Source organism: Populus euphratica, unplaced genomic scaffold (genome assembly GCF_000495115.2).
Source record: "Populus euphratica unplaced genomic scaffold, PopEup_1.0 scaffold604.1, whole genome shotgun sequence".
NCBI classification, from domain to species: domain Eukaryota; kingdom Viridiplantae; phylum Streptophyta; class Magnoliopsida; order Malpighiales; family Salicaceae; genus Populus; species Populus euphratica.
Window position 1 is genome coordinate 31,405 of NW_011500478.1, and position 8,324 is coordinate 39,728.

The following is an 8,324-nucleotide window of genomic DNA, read 5'->3' on the forward strand; positions in this document are numbered from 1 at the left end:
AATTTAATTTTAAGTAAAAAATATTTAATTTTTTTTGAAACTCTAATGCAAATGCAATCCTAAACGTGGTCCAAGGATGTGTTTGAGACTGTGCTCAAACCACGTTTTTGAAAAATTTTGATTTTTTTATTATTTTAATGTGTAATGTCAAATTTTTTAAAAATTAAAAATATATTATTTTAATATATTTTCAAGTAAAAAATATTTTAAAAAAATATTCATCAAACTTTCAATTAAACCCATGATAGAATAGTTTCTAATTAAGTGACTATTTAATAGTGCCTAAAATTTCTATTTTTTGATGCATTTTAAAAGTATCTTTTACTTGAAAAAATATAAAATTTATATATTTTTTATTGTTTTCAATTATCTTGATATATTGATACTAACAATGAAAATATTATTTTTATATATAATTGAGTATACTTTTAAAGTGATTTGGATGTGCTGATGTTAAAAATAAAAATAATAAAAAAATTATTTTAATATATTTTTTAAATAAAAAATATTTTTAAAAAATATTATGCTCCAAATACTTTTAAAAATGATTTTCCCCCAAAATACATTACACAATAACAATTAAAAATTATTAATTTATTTTTTTAAAAGAAAACTATAAAAAATCACAGCTACAACTTATTTTGGTAACGGTAATGGTATGCCTAAAAGGCGAACACGAAAGACTTATTCTTGAAATATAAAATTGTTAAAATCATAAAAACGACATTAATTTAGACAAATAATTTTAAATAAGGTTATATTTTTATTTTTATGCCCTTTTTGAGTTCTGTTGTTCTTTTAATTTTATTCGGATAATTTGAAGGTAGGGGTAAAGGCTAGAGGGTGGCTGCGATGAGTTATAAAATAAATAAAAAGACATGGTAGATCGGACAAAAAAGAGTATTGTGCGATTGAGAAAATATTATGTATCATCTTTATTTTTGGCATAATAATTGTCAGTGCATTTATAATTAAAACTTATGGACTTGAATCCAATGAATTAAAAAAAAATTAGAAAGTGATTAAGTCATATTTAAGAATTTTATTGTCTCGATTAAAACTTTATTTTTTTTAAATAATATTATTTTAATTTATAACCTATGACCTAGAATAGGTTTAATAACTTTGATAATCATAATATATATAAAAAATCTTCGATTCTTCAAAAGTATCTCAGCTTTTTGAAATAGTTAATTCTTCAAAAGTATCTCAGTTTTCTGAAATAGTTAAAGAAAGCTGATATTATGCATCAATGAAAATAGCCCTAAATTTATAAGTTTGGTTTTTTTGCATGACACCGTTGCAGAGCTAGCCATAGCATATGAATATCATGGACAATGATTTAATGCTTTTATTTAATAATTTTTTTTAAAACAAATAAAGTATAACCCCTGACTAGTGGGAATTTTTAAATTGTATTGTCAAACATTTCCTAATAAAAATTTGATTTTGTATATTTGATTTTGTAATTCATGATTTATGTATACTAATCTCATTAATTAGCAAGAGATGATGTGTTAGTCTTCCTTTGTAGCCCCCTGCTCGCCATATATGATGTGTTAGGCTTCCTTTGTAGCCCCCTGCTCTCGCCATATTTTGTCTGAAATAATAATTATTTTTTAAAAAAAATTAATTTATAAATATATTAAAAAATAATTTTTTTTAAAAAAATATTTTTAATATCACCACATCAAAATGATATAAAAATATAAAAATAAAAATATTTTTGTTTTGTATTGTATGTAGATAAAGTCTAGAAATAAATACATTATTAAGATAAACATTTTTCATTCCTCAAGCCTATAGTTTTTTTTTTTAATTTGTTGTTTATTTTATTGTTTTTATTGCTATAATAATTGATTTATCTTGTTGAATTTTAATTGTTATTCTTGACTTTACTTGTAAATAGTAATTGAAAATATAGGATTATTTAATTATTTTATCTCAATTTTACTTTATTATTGCTTGATATGTGTTTGTTTACTTCTATTTTAATTATTAATGATGAATTTCTATGGTTGTTAGTTGAATATATAAAATTAAATATTATTTTTTTGCTCTATTTTTATTGTTAAATTTGCATAGATGCTAGGTTATATATACAATTTTTTAATGAAATCAATTGGTTTGTGGTTATTGTCAACATTTGTAGGTTTGGAAACTTTGGGTAGTCTCTAGTATAGGAGAGATGCTACTGAAGTTTTTTAAATAATCAAATTTAATTATATAATTAATCATATAAATTTTTGTAGATGCATAGAATGAAATTAACAACATGTCGTCAGCAAATATTTGTAGCTAGTTCTTTTAGTAACGATGATGACTTATCCTTAGGTAACGATCAAGAAGAGGCATTTGTGTCCATTTGCAATGCTACCTCCTCCAACGCGTTTCATAGTGTAAAGGCAATTTACCTTTACAGCGGGGTCAATTTACCTGCAAGTACCGGGCACATGGAAAAGACAATCTTTCAATGTAAGCTTGTTTCTGTTTTATGTTTTTTATACTTATAACATAATTTATAAACAATTAATTATTATTTTATTATTTTTATTTATGTTTAGGTTCATAAACATTAAGATCACCCAAGTAATAACATTGGTGTTTAAATCATTGATAGAAATTTTATTATTTCAATAGTCAGCTTTCCAAATATCATATTGGAGATCTCATATCGATGTATGGTTTCGAAGATTACATGTAGTTGTTAACTTTTAATTTCCAGCTTATCTTTAACAAATTATTTTTATAATTTTATATCTCATACTAGTTTTATTTTAAATAAATTACTTCTACAAAACACAACTTCGAGTGGGATAGCGTGCATAACAATGTTGCGACGAGGGCGTGAAAGAATATGCGACATATATGTAACATAAAAAATAATACAATTTTTTTGTTCTAAAATTTAATTTGTCATTATGAAAGTAGGTTGCATGATTTTTGGTATGACACACAAAAAAAGCCAAAAAATATACGAGAGATAATGGTCTAGAAGGTTGAAATGACGTGGTAGTTTAGAGGGATTTCAAACCACCATACATCTTGAGGGATATATGGCCACAATATATTGAACACATGATGTCTGAACAGTTCATACGATGCTTACAGTCTGGTGCCGACAACCAGAACAGACAAATTCATGGTTCGATGACCACACACACCGGTAGCTCCATTTCGTATAGTGCACATGCGAAGTGGATGGTAAGATTAATATAAATAAAATATATCGTTAATTACTTTGTTGTTACTTAGAAATATATTTAACTTGCAACATTTTTTTTCTTACAAGCTATGTCTCTTGGACGTGAATCAAGCCTAATGGAGCTGTTTGCAGAGACGCACATGTGGAGTGAAGATCGCCAAAAGAGGGTGCAATAGTTTGAGGACAACTATGCTCAACACTTTATAGTATGTTCATTCAACCATTTTATTTTGTAAGTTATTATTTTCTTGAATTGAATAAGATGATTTTTTTTTTAATTTTCAAGAGACCTATAATAGCTGGTTGAGCGAGAGATATGGAGATGATCCTTCGATCCATCCGAATTTCAATTCAGATTTGTGGATAGAGGTAGGATCGTCTGGTGAACCTGAAACAAATTGGGTGTACGGGCTCTTCAATAGTACGACCAAGAACTTGCAGGCACCCATATTATCTTAATCATTGGGAGCTCCCAATTAGTATCAAGCATCCATTTTGAGGAGTTCATGGCCTTGAAACAATAATATGAGTGACTATCGATGAATTATGAACAACTCCGTCAAATGATCACGGATATTAGATCATAGATGGGTATTCGTGATATATGTGCACCCTTTTTTTGGTCGCTTGGTTTCGAAAACAACCAGCCTCCTCCTACTCCTCCAGCTGCGTCATTGTTCTAGTTTATTTTTTTTAAAACACTTTAAATTTGTAATGAATATTTGGATTAATATTATTTAATTATATTTTTATATTGCTAATGTTTCATACAATTTTATTTGCATAGATGGTATTTTATAGAGTGTTAATTGCTATATAATTTATAGAATTTTATTTGCATAATTGGTATTTTTTATTAGTACTTAAAAGTGTATTTTTATCATGGTTTTATATCATCATTTTGCACTTGAAGTATTAATAACTTGATTAGTACTTAAAAGTGCATTTTTATCATGGTTTTATATCATCATTTTGCACTTGAAGTATTAATAACTTGATTAGTACTTAAAAGTGCATTTTTATCATGGTTTTATATCATCATTTTGCACTTGAAGTATCAATAACTCCTTAACCAAAGCATGTTTTATAATAATATATCTAATAATATAAGATACCTTTAATTTGTGGTAAATGTCTATTTTTAATGCAGGCCTATCACATAAATGAAAGGATTGATTGATGACTTGAAGAACTTAAATTGCAAGGATAAAGAGATGGCCAAACTTAGAAAAGAGATGTCGGTGCAATCCAAACCAGAACACTGTTCGGTAATTGGGTCATATCTGGAGCTACAGATCTCAGATTTAGGTCCAATTTATATGGATGGAAAGGTAAGACATAGGCCTACAACTTTCATATAGAGCCCAAGATCTAAAAAGGCCATTATCAAGTCCAAATTATAGCAACAACAAAGAAGCCCGAATCTGTCTTCCAGCCCGAGCACTGTTCGGTATTTTGGCCATATCTGGAGTTCTAGAAGTCAAAATGAGCTGCATTGTTTACACAAGAAAGCTGAGACAATTGCCTACAACTTTCATGTTTTCAACTGGCTCCAGTTTTGACGTTATCAATGACGTTTTGGGCAGACAAGAGAAGATAAGGATTGTCACCAAGTCAAAAGTTGGCCACCCACTTATCAATTAGTCATCAAATCAATAGTTCCCAATTTTGGCCTATAAAAGGAGGCATTTGCCATGCATTTAGGCATCTTGGTGTTCAGATCAAGATCATGCTCTTCCTTTCTCTCTTTGTATTTTTTGTAATGTTTATGCTTTACTTTCATTAATATTAAGTTTATGCCTTTCATTTCCTTTCCTTTACTTAGTTAACTTTTATGTTCTTATTTTGTTTATCTATTTTGCTTTCTTTTATTATGTCTAGCTAAGTTAATTATGTCAAGGTGAAAAGGTTACACTAATGGTGTGAGAATAAGTATAATGTAAACTTAATATGGACTTTAATGTTTGATACTAACATGTTTTATATTTGTTATCTTGTTCACTCTTTAATACTTTGCTTGTTAAATGAGTAATCTTGATTTATGTTGTATAACACTTGGTACAACAAATGCTTGGCACTTTCATAGCCCATAATGTATGGTATAACCAACACCTGAGCTATGAAAGGAACTTGATTTGTTGTTAACATAAGTTATAATCATGAATGCTTGACGAGATTTACAAGTATTAGCATTAATTGAATAAGATGACTAATGTAATCATGTTAACAATATATAATTTGATTGGAACCTCCTTTGTGTGTGGTTTCCAATTCAATAATAAGAGTTTATACTATACTTGTTTGATATACCATTAGTGGAACCTCTAACCTTGATATTTGTTATTATTATTGTTTAATCCTTACATTAATATTTCATTTCCAAGTTTTCATCATCTTCTTCTTCTTCTCTTTCTTTATTATTATTATTATTACTACTACTAGTATTACTACTACTACTATTATTATTATTAATATTATTATTATTGTTGTTGTTGTTGTTGTTATTGTTATTGTTATTGTTGTTGTATTATTGTTATTTATAATTTGTACAATTAACCTCCCTGTGATTCGAACCCGGTCTTGCCGGGTTATTTATTACTTCGACACTCCTGCACTTGGGAGAAGACATCAATCTTTTCGTCGTGTCATAACTCCTTAACTAAAGTATGTTTTATAATAATATATCTAATAATATAAGATACCATTAATTTATGGTAAATGTTCATTTTAAATGCAGGCTTATCACATAAATGAAAGGATTGATTGATGACTTTAAGAAATTAAATTGCAAGGGCAAAGAGATGACCAAAATTAGAAAAGAGATGTCGGTGCAATCCAAACCGAAATACTGTTCGGTAATTGGGTCATATCTAGAGCTATAGATCTCATATTTAGGTCTACTTTATATTGATGGAAAGGTAAGACATAGACCTACAACTTTCATATGGAGCCCAAGATCTAAAAAGGCCATTTTCAAGTCCAAATTGTAGCAACAACAAAGAAGCCCGAATCTGTCCTCCAGTCCGAGCACTGTTTAGTATTTTGGCCATATCTGGCGTTCTAAAAGTCCAAATGAGCTGAATGTTTTACACAAGAAAGCTGAGACAATTGCCTACAACTTTCATGTTTTCGAGTGGCTCCAATTTTGACGTTATCAATGACGTTTTGGGCAGAAAAGAGAAGATAAGGATTGTCACCAAGTCATGAGTTGGCCACCCACTCATCAATTAGTCATCAAATCAATAGTTTCTAATTTTGGCCTATAAAAGGAGGCATTTTCCATGCATTTAGGCATCTTGGTGTCCAGATCAAGATCATGCTCTTGGATGAAAAATGCAAAAAGGAGTAAATTGGAGATAATTGGCAGATTTGATGTTCAGTCAATGTTTTATGCAGAGCGTGAGTTCTAGAGATCGAAATGAAGTGATTCCAGTGGAACTAAAAAGCTAACATCCATACCTTTCTGGAAATGTAATGCAAGAAAAATAAAAAAGAGGAAGATCATGGAAATCACATCCTTCAAAGTCAAATCTCGCATTCTACCACTATTGACCTTTGTTTATTCAAAATTCAATATCTAGAGCTATAGAAGTCCAATTTATGCAAAATCAATTGTTTTGGATTCCTGACTCAATGGTCTATAAACACTCCAAATTTCATCCAAAAACGACATCAAATGAGGGAGATATGAGTTTTCAAAGATAACAACTGAATTTTGCCAACAATCAGGTTTCATGAAGAAATGAATCCAAATTACGTTTCAAAGCTTCTAAATCGTCATCCAAGTTTTTATATCAGCAATTTAGCTCCTCTAAGTCATAGTTTGAAGATTTCATGCAAGGTTATTTCTCTTTTTTAGGGAAAATAGTTATTGAAGTACGTAAATGTCAATTGTCAACTTAAAGGAGGACTACTTTGTAAATTAGGAACTAGGGTTTCTTAGCATATAAAAAGAAAGAGAGAGAGGAGAGAAGGAGGGGCAGCAGCTAAAAGTTAAGAAACACAAATTCTTTCCTCTACAAACCCAAAAAATCATGCTCTTTTCATTCTTTAAGAGTAGTTGTTTAATAGTTATGCAAGGCTAAGCTCTTTTCTTGGTTGCAAGGACACAACAAACCTTCGGATTTCAAGAACCGTAAGATTTATTCTTCCTTTTATTTTCAGTTTATATTATGAATAAGTATGATTGTTTTCTTATGCATATTTTCTATGATTATTGTTGATAATTGCTAGAGCGGAACTCTAAGTTATTATTGTGAACAATTTATTGCTAAGTTTGATATCAAAACCGGAGTTGTGATGTATGAACTTGTGAAGCAACTAAGCTTGATAATTGTGGCAGAACTACATTATTAAACTTAGGGAGAACACTCAAATATCTAGTTCTTAGGGCTGCCATTGAACTAAATCATTAATGCGGACATTGTGATTGTTTATTGGTTAGGGTTAGTTATATGACGGATCCGTTAATTAACCAACATTAAGAAAAGATAAAAATTCAGAATATAAATTATAGTTTTGTTTCAAGGATCGGTTTTAATTTCCGTTGGTGGATGTGTATTTGCAACCAAGGTTTGTTTTCTTGATCAATTTCAAGTTCAATTGATTTTGTTTGCTAGTTTAATTTCTTCCATAGTTTAGATCATTACAAATCAAAACCCTCCAATTGCATAACGTATAGCATAAAAATCTGAACTAAATCTTCCTTGTGGGATCGACCTCTTGCTTGCTCTATACTATCTTGTGTGTTGTGTTTTAAGCTAGGGGAATTAATTTGTGCGACCACGACATCGTAACAAATTTTGGCACCGTTGCCGGGGAAGTAATTTTAGTTGATTCTTGTGCTTGTACTGTTATTTTTAGTTACTGTGATTTTTTATTTATATTTCTGAAAAATAAAAGAGAAACAGAATTTTTGTTTGTGGTGGTACTGCTCAAAACAGAATTGTTTGTGGAATTAGGTTTTGGCTTTTCTCTTGCTAAAGAAAAACGATGTTCTGAACAAGACTAGTAGTAAACTACTAGCCCCATCCTATTGAAGCCAAATTCCACTAGTTTCTAAGGGTTTTAGGTAGTTTTAGTTTTCTAGTGTAGGATTTTCGTACAATTTGCATTGTTT